General features: G+C 39.0%; 1 protein-coding gene across 13 annotated transcripts in view; it reads left to right on the top strand.

The window, feature by feature from the left end:
- Positions 1-12,473, top strand: part of ATXN1 (ataxin 1) — a 391,544-nt gene that overhangs the window by 85,853 nt on the left and 293,218 nt on the right. The window lies entirely within an intron of this gene.

The following is a 12,473-nucleotide window of genomic DNA, read 5'->3' as shown; positions in this document are numbered from 1 at the left end:
TGTGTCATTAAAAATATAAAATATGGGAGGGTGGGGTAAAAATATAAAACTTTGCAATATGTTCACACTTAAGTTACTATTAAGGTAAAAGAGACTGTTCCTTACATAAAATGTTCTATGTGAACATCACTGTAACCACAAAGAAAAAATGTATAGTAATACAACAGCCAAAAAAAAAAAAAAAAAAAAAAAAAAGGCATTTAAACCTAACACTAAAGAAAACAATCAAAGGAGAAGAGAAGAGAGAAAGAAAAGAGGAAAGGAACAGAATGACAAAATCAGCCAGAAAACAGTTACCAAAATGGCAGTAAGTACATACTTACCAGTAATTACTTTAAGTATAAATGGATTAAATTCTCCAATCAAAAGACATAATGTGGCTGAATGGGTTAAAAAGCAAGCCCCTTCTATATGCTGCTTATAAAAGACTCACTTCAAACCTAAAGACACTCACAGACCGAAACTGAAGGGATGAATATACCATGCAAAAGGAAATGAAAAGAAAGCTGAGGTAGCAATACTTTTATCAGACAAAATAGACTTTAAAACAGAGTATAACAAAAGACAAAGAAGGGCATTACATAATGATAAAGGGGTCAGAGTCCAACAAGAAGATTAAAAAATTTGTGGACATTTATGCACCAACATAGGAGCACCTAAATATATTAAGAAAATATTAACAGAAGTAATGGGAAAAATAGACAACAGTACAGTAATTGTAGGGACTTTAATACCCACTTACATCGATACATAGATCATTCAAATAGAAAATCTAAATAAAGAAACATTGACCTTAAATAATACATTATACCAGTTGGATGGACTTAATAGATTTTTACAGAACATTCCATCCAAAAACAGCAGAATAGAGATTCTTCTCAAGTGCACATGGAACATTCTCTGGGATAGGTCACGTGTTAGGCCACAAAATAATTCTCAATAAATTTAAGAAGATTAAAATCACATCAAATATCTTTTCTGACCACAATGTAGGAAACTGGAAATTAATTATAAGAAGAAAACTGGAAAAAACACATGACTAACAACATGCTATTAAATAACCAGTAGGTGAATGAAGAAATCAAAGAAGTCAAAAAATATTTTAGACAAATAAAAATGGAAACGTAACATTCCAAAATCTTTGGGATGGAGCAAAAGCAGTTCTAAGAAGGAAGTTCATGGTGATACAGCCCTACCTAAAGAAACAAGAAAAATCTCAAATAAACAATGTAGTTTTACATTTAAAGAAATAGAAAAAGAACAAAGGATCATGTACCATGACTAAATGGGATTTATTCCAGGGATGCAAGGATGGTTTAACACCTACAAATCAATCAGCATGATAGACCATGTTTATAAAACACAGGATAAAAATCATAATCTCAATAGATGTAGAAAAAGCGATTGACAAAATTCAGCATTCTTTTATGATAAAAACTGTCAATAAAGCAGACATAGAGGGAATATACCTCGACAAAATAAAGGCCATATATGACAAACCCATAGCTAACATCGTACTCAGTGGTGAAAAGCTGAAAGCCTTTCCTCTTGGGGCGCCTGGGTGGCTCAGTCCGTTAAGCGGCTGCTTTTGGCTCAGGTCATGATCCTGGGGTCTTGGGATCGAGCCCCACATCCGGCTCCCTGCTCAGCGGAGAGCCTGTTTCTCCCTCTCCATCTGCCTGTCACTCTGCCTACTTGTGCTCTCTCTCTGTCAAATAAATAAATAAAATCTTTAAAAAAAAAAAAAAGAAAGCCTTTCCTCTAAGAATAGGAACAAGACAAGGATGCCTGCTCTAGCCACCTTTATTCAACATAGTATTAGAAATCCTAGTCACAGAAATTAGGCAAGAAAAAGAAATAAAAACATCCAAATTGGAAAGGAAGAAATAAAACTGTTGCTGTTTACAGACAACATGATACTGTACATAGAAAACCCTAAAGCTTCCACCAAAAAACTGTTAGAACTAATACATGAATTCAGTAAAGTTGCAGGACTCAAAATTAATATATAGCAGTCTGTTGTGTTTCAATATATTTATAATGAACTATCAGAAAGAGAATCAAGAAAACAATCCCATTTAGAATTGCATAAAAAAAGAGTAAAATACCTGATGAGCACTGTGTGTTATATGTAAGAAATGAATCACTAAATTCTACTCCTGAAACCAATATTACACTATATGTTAACTAACCAGAATTTAAATAAAAACTTTTTTAAATGTTAAAAAAAAATACCTAGGAATAAATTTAACCAAAGAGGTGCAAGACCTGTACTCTAAAAACTATAAGGCACTGATGAAAGAAAGTGGAGATGACACAAAGAAATGGAAAAACACTCCATGCTCATGGATTGGAAGAAAAAATACTGCTAAAATATCTATACTTACCCAAAGCAATCTACAGATTCAGTACAATTTCTATCAAAATAGAGGTGGGTGGATGGTTGAAACAGGTGACGGGGATTAATATATACAGATTTTCAGTTATAAATAAGTCACAGGTATGTAATGTACAGCAAAAGGAATATAGTCAATAATATTGTAATAAGTTTATTTGGCAAAAGATGGTAACTAGACCTGTCGTGGATAATTTCCTAATATAGAAAAAAATATTGCAACACTGTCTTATATGACCGAAAGTAATATAATATTATACATTAATTATAATTCAATACAAACAAATAAGCTTCATCATAGGTATGTATGTATGGGGAAAAAACATAGTATATATAGGGTTTGTCTGTGGTTTTAGGCATCCACTGGGGGTCTAGGAATGTATCCCCCATGAATAAGGGGGGACTACTGACATCCTCTTTTCAGTAGTATAATTTCAGTGTTTTCTTTTTTTAAAGATCTTATTTTTTTTGACAGAGAGACACAGTGAGAGAGGGAACACAAGCAGGGAGAGTGGGAGAGGGAGAAGCAGGCTTCCCGCTGAGCAGGGAGCCCGATGCGGGGCTCGATCCCAGGACCCTGGGACCATGACCTGAGCCGGAGGCAGATGCTTAACGACTGAGCCACCCAGGCACCCCTAATTTCAATGTTTTAGAAGCAATCTTCCTTTTGGTCAATGTAGGGTGACACAGAGAACATTTGGAGGATGTTGAAAGGTAATTCTTTAAATTGGCAAAGACACATTACAAAGAAGAGAAAAGGAGAGGGAAACACATAGGGGAGGACACTACGGGCAGGGGGTTTGAAAACTTATATATGCAGCCAGTCCTCACTTGGGGGTAAGGAGAGAGCTTGTTGAAAATTCGGATTCCTGGGCCCGAGGAGCCTGATGAATGGATCAGGGACATGCCCAGGGGTTGTATTTTTCGGGAGCCACTCTCCTGTGACACATTCAACATAAAAGGTTCTTGGATCACATTTTGAGAAACAAAATGTTAGTAACCATTTTAAAGCAAATATATATTTTGATAATTCAGTGCAAAATTAAATCATTGCATAATATTGATCTTAGAGGACAGAATAAATATGTTTATTGACATTCTTGTCATTTCAGTTATATTGGGGGACATGTGATTTGTTTTTGGCAGATCTAAATCCTTATTCTTTTAAGCCATATTTATGTTCAGAATACATGATTTTGACCCTTGGTTGTTCTTGTTAAGACTGTCATCCTCTCTGTGTAATTGTTACATTGATCAAAACATCATTTTGGCTTCCTAATATTTAAGGAGAACTAGTGACTCTTGGGAATGTTGATGAGTCTCCAAGTCCTTTTTAAACCAGTTACAACCAGGCTATCATTTTGAGTTTATTTGAACACAACATTTGTGAATTTCTTAACACACAGTAGTTGATCTGCAAATGCTAGCTTGAGGAACAACCTGATTAGTTTGAGCTAGTCCTGGGACATTTTAGGAATGGAAACACGAGTTCAGAATGCCCATCCATCTGATCCTGAAGGCCACCCACCTTCCCTATGGAACCTTCCCTGAACCCTTTCCTGCCTAAAATGGCTTCCTCCTCTAAAATTCCAAAGCTTTTCTCTTGTTCTCGTACCATACCTCCATCTGTCTTCCCAGATGGAGGCTAAATTTCCCAAGGGCCTGATCCATATCAGAGAAGGTTTCCTCTACTCCAGACAAGCGCCTGGCAGAATTTCCTTACAAAGCATCATAAGAAGTGTGCCGATGACTTGACTCACCTCTCTTAGCAAGGATGTCATCATCTTACAGTTTCTCGGATATTGTTCCTCAGTTGCTTTAGAAATTTTAAACTTTGCGGTGACTTTTTGTCACATCAGCTATAAGAATGATGATTTACTGAGCTTTTTAAAGTTAATGATGTCACGATATCAAAAATGAGCTGGAGCGAATCTCCTTGAATGAGGGGTGGTTTGTAAGCTGGATGATATGTTCCACATGTCATATCCAAGTGAAATGTAAAGTGGGGTTGTTGGCGTGGGGTTTGGGGGAGAAGCAGTTGCTGTACGTTACTTGGTAGAATTCATATTCATATCTTGTCAGTTTATAGTGAGCCAGAGATTTAAAATAACATTTGTTTCTGTTTTAGTAACTGCTTTAAAAAAAAAAATATCCCAGATCATTATGTTTTCATTTTCTTTAACTTGACTTCTAGTAGTGTTTTTAATACGTGGCCTTTCAAGCAGTAATGAAACATATCAATGCAACTTGGCAGCACCTAACAGGACACGCTTCTAGGATTATTCTTAATGATTAAAAGTCAAATTGAGTTAAAAAAAAAAAAAAAGCTGACCCAAAATATAGATGAGCCAAGAAAACCCAGAGGAAAAAAATCTGTGAATGAAACATTGGTTCTTGGCCTTTTACGTGTCTCCACATCTATGTTCTCCAGGTCTCTTCTTAATGGCGCATTCACAACAAAAGGGGAAGGGTGGTTGGGATCACAAAATGTGATTTACTGATGTGTGGTTCACATTCCCCCTTCCTCTTCAGGGATAGTTTGAAGAGTATGCTGTAGTTATCCATGGTTTTCGGTTCTGTTGGGGAAGACAGTCACGAGATCTGTTTGGGGGCGCTCTGGAGAGTTGGTTGGAGGACCAGGAGGACCGTCAAGCATCTAGGTGGGTGGGCAGGAGAGGTGGGTGAGAGCAGAGCAGTAGTGCCAGGCGGGTGGAAAGGGAAATGTTCCAGAAGTGGAACCAGGAAGTAGAATTGATAGGATTGGGAACCAGCTCACTTGTGAAATAAGGGGGAAGGCAGAGTGTTGAATCTGGAGTTCTCAATTTCAGCATCTCAGTGATGCTGGGGTACCAGGAACAGGCTTAGTGGATCCCTAAAAGGGATGGGACCTCAGAGTCTTTCTCACCATGCAGCAGTATATCACTTCTTGTTTCCTTTTGATCCTGTAGCTTACCCCTTCTTGGTTGGGGGTCATAGCTAGTGACTCTTTGAGCTTCACTCGGGGGGTTGGGGATCTGAGGTGTCAGGTGCTCAGGGTGTGTGGGTACCACCGATGCGAATGTGGAGGGCAATAAAAAAGGAAGTGTTAGTTTAGAGCTGACCAAGTGTATAATATGAAAGGCAGTTTAAAAAGAAAAATTGCCAGCCTAAGATTGCTCACTTCAGATTTCGAGAGCATTGGGAGAAGTGCTCACCAAGTAAGAACATCAGCCCTTCACTAAGTAATGGCAGTGATTCAGAGAACTTTCTTTTGTGGTACAGCACACGGAGGGGTCTACCAAGACAGAAAGAGAACAGTGCTTCATAAACTATAATTACTTCAGTGTTGCCATAAGTAAATATTTAAAGTATACTAAAATGGCAACATCAGGAAATATGACTAAGAAGTCAGTATGTAACACACCCTTTTCCCCACCTTTGTGGTTGTTGAAAATTTCCACCAAGAATGATAAAGAAGGTTAAGATCGGGGCTGTTAGGTTTCAGAGGAAGGCCAAAATTTGCATGGTTCTGTAAATCCAGTCATGGCGCTCACAAATGGAAACCCAGTATTTAAGTTAGGTAGTCTGTGACAGTAATTAGAGATGCACCATTGTGGTGGCTTTCCGTTCTTCTGTGCAGTAGTTTGGCATGGTAAAAAAAACAAAACAGGCCTGCTCCTAACCATGTCACTTACAAATACACAAGCCTCCAGTCTATTTGGTTGGTCTGAGAGAAAGGGTGGTTTTGGGGAATGAAATGCCCTTGTAAGTCTGACATAATATAGAAAGATTATCAGGTGTTGTTATCAGCAGATATTAGATCATACCATTTTTTTAAAAAAAGATTTTATTTATTTATTTATTTGAGAAAGATTATTTATTTGAGAAAGAGAGCACACACCCGTGAGTGAGCTGGGGCGGGGGTGGGGGAGGAGCAGAAGAAGAGGGACAAGCAGACTCCTTGCTGAGCGTGGAGCCCGACGCGGGGTTGATCCTACAACCCTGAGATCATGACCTGAGCGGAAACTAAGAGTCAACCACTCAACTGACTGAGCCACCCAGGCGCCCCTAGATCATACCATTTATGCAAAGTATGCAGCGTAATTTTTCCAAGAGTAATTATGGTGCTAAGAGAATGAGTTGGATTCTTCTGTGTTCTGTAGTCTGTGGTGCACAGACCTATCCATTAAAAAGCTCCATGCCAGTTTGAGTATTCATATTGAAAACAGATATACAGAACTCTTGAGTGGGACATGGAAGTGTAGGTAGTGGGTGTCATTAAGAATGGCTGAGCATTTAGAAAGGGTGAGACACGATCGATGGATTTCTGGGTATATCCCAAATCCACCTTTTTTTTTTAATCCTGCTTTCTTCTCAAATCAGTTCACATTAGGATGGACCTAATTCTGTCTACTCTGAGAATGTCACAAATAAACTGGCATGGGGTTTTCAGTGAACACCACTGATGATACTGTAGACCACTATTCTCTTTAAAAATATCTACAATTTCTGGCTGAATTCCACTGCCAATTTTTGTTTAATCTCAGGACTGAAGAATCTAAAGATGTTTAAAAATAAAACTGACATAAAATTATACTCCTGTGTCCTTTAGTCTTCACCCAATCAAGAAAAATACAAGCAAGCATGATATGTTGTGTTTGGCCCTTGGGAAGTGCTGTGAGCTTCTCCAGAAGGTCTTGAGAACATTCGCCATCTACTTATAGCTGTGAAAAGACAAGACATGCGGGTGAAGCTGCATTACCCACCGTCAGGGAGTGCACCAGTAAGCCCACAGGGGTGGGGTTCCCTGCCCAAGGAGATTCGAGGAAAGGGGGCAGGGGTAATTCTGGGAGGACAGCTGTCTTGAGCTGGGTGGTGGAAAATGATTAACACTGATCTAGGAAGGTGTTCGGTATGTTTTAAATGATTCTGGGGTAGCAGAAGGAAAGCCATTGAGGTTAGGGAAATAATGGGCACAGGTGTATAGTGACCCAAGGGAACTAAGGGTTAAGAAAGCACTTGAAAAGGAAGCACAGACGTATGTCACACATTTCAGGTTTGGTTCCAGACCACTGCAATAAAGCAAGTATCGCCATAAAATGAATCAGATGGATTCTTGGGTTCCCAGTCCATAACAAAAGTCACGTTTACGCTATACTATAGACTACTAAGTGTGTGTAATGTCTAAAAAACAATATATATATTAATTTAAAAATACTGTCTTGCTAAAAAATGCTAACCATCATCTGAGCTTTCAGTGAGTCATAATCAGTGATCACCGATCACTATGACAAATGTAATAATAATGAAAAAGTTCGAAATATGATGAGAATTCCCAAAATGTGACATAGAGACACCAAGTGAGCCAATGCTGTGCTGAACAAACAGCGCTGATACACTTCCTCTGGGCAGGGTTGCTACAACCTTCACTTTGTAAAATATATAATATCTGATAAGCGCCCCGAAACTCAGTGCAATAAAACAAGGTCTGCCTGTACTTTCTCCTTGCCTTATTGTGGTGTTTAGAGATGACAGGCATTTCGATTGTCCCTGTTTCATGAATGTGCTTTCAGAGAGAGGGAGTACGGACTCAGGGTACCTTGGGTTTTGTTTCCAGAACATCATTACAAGTGCTCCATCCTCATGACTTTTTAAGAATCAGAAGATTGGGCTTCACAACATCCAGCCTATGTGGCTTTTGAGTGAGACTTCTCTTTTTCATGGGATAACGTGGATAGTCTGCTCTGGGAGGCAGAAGAATGTTCCCATTAGGCACCTTTATTAGTGTGGGCTCCAGACTAATTAATCGAGCAGCTACTCACTTTGAAACGGAAAATGGAAGGAGATACTTCATGATTTTTTTGGAATAACAGCCAGAGAAGAATCTGGATTACTAAACCGTGAACTGGAAACGAGGAGTTAAGAGAGAATCTTTGGTGTCAGACAGAAGTTGGAGTCCTAAATCTGTCACTTAGCCCCTTAAGTACGTTATTTAGCTCTATTCACCTCCATTTCTTCATTTAATAAAGGTAGAACGATGCAAATGTCTACCACCTGGGGTGATTGTAAGGCCTAAAGGAAATAATGTAATTTGAGGGTTTAACACTGAAATTTTAGCTATCGGGGCACCTGGGTGGCTCACTCAGTTAAGCGTCTGACTCTTGATTTTGGCTCAGGTCATGATCTCAGGATTGTGAGATCGAGCCCCACGTCGGGCTCCATGCTCAGTGCAGAGTCTGCTTGAGATTCTTTCTCTCTCCTTCTACCCCTGCACCTCCCCATCTTAAAAAAAAAACAACCCCCCCACAAATATTAGCTATTACTATTACTATTATTATTGCATGTGTACATTAACACCCCAAAATAGCCAGTGTTGTTTAATCACTCTTAAATAGTTAATGGTTTATGATTACATACCTACCTTATTAACTGATTTCATGAAACAGGTCTTTCTGAATCTCGGTCAGGGTACTTAAAAAGTTTATTGTCTTCAGTTAAAACAAATCCTTAGTAGATTATTAAAACCTGGATTATTAAAAGAAAGCATTTGCTAAAGAAGTCTAAAGTGAACACCTTTCCCAGATTCTTACCTGGAAGAATCCGAGTAAACAGATGTTTTCTTGACAGAGTGCCCTTTCCTACTGGCCCTTCATGGCTACCTCTAGCCTACACGCTGACCAGACTATGTATCACAGAAAATTGAATTCAGAGGCACATTTGAGAACTTAACTTTTTTCTGTTAAGACAGATATATATTTTTTAAAGATTTTATTATTTTATTTTTTTAAGTAGGCTCCATGCCCAGCATGGAGTCCAATGCGGGGCTTGAGCTCACCACCCTGAGATCAAGACCTGAGCTGAAATCAGGAGTTGGGCCCTTAACCGACTGAGCCACCTAGGCTCCCCTGTTAAGCCAGATATTAAAGAGATTTGCAAAAATTTAAATCATTGTTACTCTTCTTACTATTGTTACTCTTCTTACTATTTTGGAAAATATAGTTGCTTTTTCATAAAGATATTTTATGTAACATGCAATTGGTATATTAATATTTATCGTAAATGAATTAATTTTAATATATTTCAAATTATTCGCAGTCTTAATTTCTAATACCATAAATATTGTTCAATACCATCTGCCTAATTAAAAGCTCTTTGGGATCCTCAATACATTTTAGGGATGCAAAGGGGACTTGAAACCATAAAGTTTGAGAACCACTGACCTCGTGTATTGTTTACTAGGTTGCATTTTGGTCAATGCATGTCTGCTGGTTGCTTATTTTTTCTGGAAAAAGTGTTCTGTGGTCAAACGTATTTTGGGCCAAGCTGCATGCTTTCTTTCCTCCTTGAGATTTACAATACCTATCAGTACACCAGTGTCCCTCAAAAGTGTTTCCCTGATGTATCCCCGTCTTTGTTGTCCTCATTTTATTTTTAGCATAACATGATGTTTCACCATGGAATATAGCATCCCACTGAACACACTGGCTAATACATGATATATGCTACCCTCTCCCCGTTTTTTAACATGGAGCACTGGGTGTTATACGCAAACAATGAATCATGGAACACTACATCAAAAACTAATGATATACTGTATGGTGACTAACATAACATAATAAAAAAAACCATACAAATTCTTCATTATACTTTTTTCAACAATAAAAAAAAATAAAAAGCAAGATTTATCAAGTACTTTCTGTCACATCCATACTTTACTTAGAAGAAGGCCCATGGAAGCTTACCAATTAATTTGACGGACTCTCTTTTTTTAAAAAGAAAACCACTCATCCTTCATCAGTGGATACTATTTTGCGCATAATGGTCAAAGCTATCTTTTCTATGCAAACACATGTGCTTGTGAAACTGTTTTAGACATTTTTGTGTGTTAATCAGGAGCATCTGCTCCTTGGGTCATAAGACAGCGTAACGTAATCCCCGCACAAACTGTCCAAATTGCAGGTTAGTCCTGACAGCCTAGCCACGGGGCTGTCACTACTGTTCGGTATTTTTAAATGGCAAAAAATACCTGTGGTGATGCATCATATGCCTTTATAAAACACAGTCGCTTTTTGTAACAGAAAGATTTATAAATGGCAGTGGGTTTTGTTGGTTTTTTTTTTTTTTTTATGATTCTTTCTTTCCATTGGTTGTGAGCACAATCTTCACAGTTAAAACAAAAGAAAAGGATTCCACCGTATGGATGAACGTGTTCCCGGCTACTACGTGATGGGCATTCTCCTCCTAAAAAATAAGGAGGATACAATAGCCAGCAATAGTCTCCTTTCTGACCACAGTGCCTTTCTAAATTTCTATGAAAGTACAGAGATCACTTCTTTGACTTTCTCTATTTCACATGTCTGTATCAGGGAAAAAATGGAAAAGTCTTAATTTGTTATAAAAACTAAAGGGACAGTAGTAACTGTATTTCATGTAGTTCAAAAGCTTTTGTTCTTGATGTTTTGGTCTTACCAGTTCCTACTTAGAAACGTAGTATTGTTTGGGGGGCGCCTGGGTGGCTCAGTCAGTTAAGCATCTGCCTTCAGCTCAGGTCATGATCTCAGGATCCTGGGATCGAGTCCCCCGTGGGGCTCCATGCTCTGCGGGGAGTCTCCTTGTCCCTGTGCCCGTCCCCCCCACCTCCCTCTCCTCCCCTGCTCATGCACTCTCTCTCTCTCTAATAAATAAAATCTTAAAAAAAAAAACAAACCATAATATTGTTTGAATCCTTAGTGACTCTGTTGGCAACTGGAAATCAGTTTTCCCTTATTATCTAAAAAAATTTAAGCAGAAATACTGTGGCTATCTTATCCAGTATCTTGGTGTTTTTTTCACCACTGAGTAGTTTTAGGGAGAGCTCTTTAAAGGTGCAAAAGGACAATCAGTCCATAGGAATTTATATTAAAGCATTTGCAAACTATTCTGGAAATTCTCTCACAGTTAAATCAAACAGATGAACCGGATGGGAATTAAAGGACCAGAGGGAGGTTACTCTTCAGATGGCAAGAGGCCACCTTTCCATCTTCAACAGTTGAGTATATACTGTAATATATTTGGGATATCGAAAGTAGAATTGTAGAGCTATGTGACAAGAAGTTTGGCGAAGATCACACTGGCCCTTGTTTTTATAAACTCTATGATATTAGCACTTCCTGCAGTGGAGAATTCATGTTTCAGGTATGCACATCCGAGGTAGAAAAGGTTATCTTCGAGGGGTCTTGTCTTGCAGTCTCAGAGAGCCTCAGCTCTGGAGTCAGATGGCCTGAGTTGGATTCCCATCTCCGTCACATATGTGTGGTGTTGGGCAGGTGATGCAACTTCTTTGTGACTCAGTTTCTCCAACTGTACAAAGTCATATAAAATTTCTAGAACAGTGCTTTGCACATCATAAGTGTATTAGTTATCTATTGCTGTGTAACAAATTACCCTAAAACTCTGTGGCTTAAAACAACAAATAATTATTATCTCACAGTTTCTGTAAGTAGGAACCAGGGCACACTTTTGATCAGTGTCTCAGGCTCGGGACCTCCGTAACATTGCAGTCAAGCCATTCATTAGCCCAGGCTGCTGTTTCATCTGAAGGTGGGGTGGGAGGAGCTGGGATCTGCTTCCAAGCTCATTCATATAGATGCTAGCAGGCCATGTGGGCCCCTCCACAGGATGGCTTCACAGCCGGGCAGCCAATCCCTGCCCCCCGTTGTGAGTAACTCTGGAGAGAATGTTCTAGAGCATCCAAGATGGAAGCCAGTTTTGTCACCTAATCTTGGAAATGACATCCCATTGCCTTTGCTGCCCTCCGTTTGTTAGACAAGAATGGCTCAATCTAGTCTATACTCAAGGGGAGAGGACTACACATGGGCATGAATAGCAAGAGGTGTGATCTTGGGACTCACCTATGACAGTTACTCATGCTTTAACTTGTGTCTTATGTCCACATGTCTGTGACTTTCAAACTTTCACATCCTACTGGCTACTTGGTATCTCCCATATCCTACTGTCTCTGTGGTATCTCCCCAGGATGTCTGTTAGGCAGCTTAGACCTGACATGCAAAAATGGAGCTCCCAACACCTGCTTCTCGAACCATGATCTTTTCTGTTTTGG

Source organism: Phoca vitulina, unplaced genomic scaffold, assembly GCF_004348235.1.
Source record: "Phoca vitulina isolate PV1807 unplaced genomic scaffold, GSC_HSeal_1.0 scaffold31, whole genome shotgun sequence".
NCBI classification, from domain to species: Eukaryota; Metazoa; Chordata; class Mammalia; order Carnivora; family Phocidae; genus Phoca; species Phoca vitulina.
This window is presented reverse-complemented; position numbering and strand designations above follow the sequence as displayed.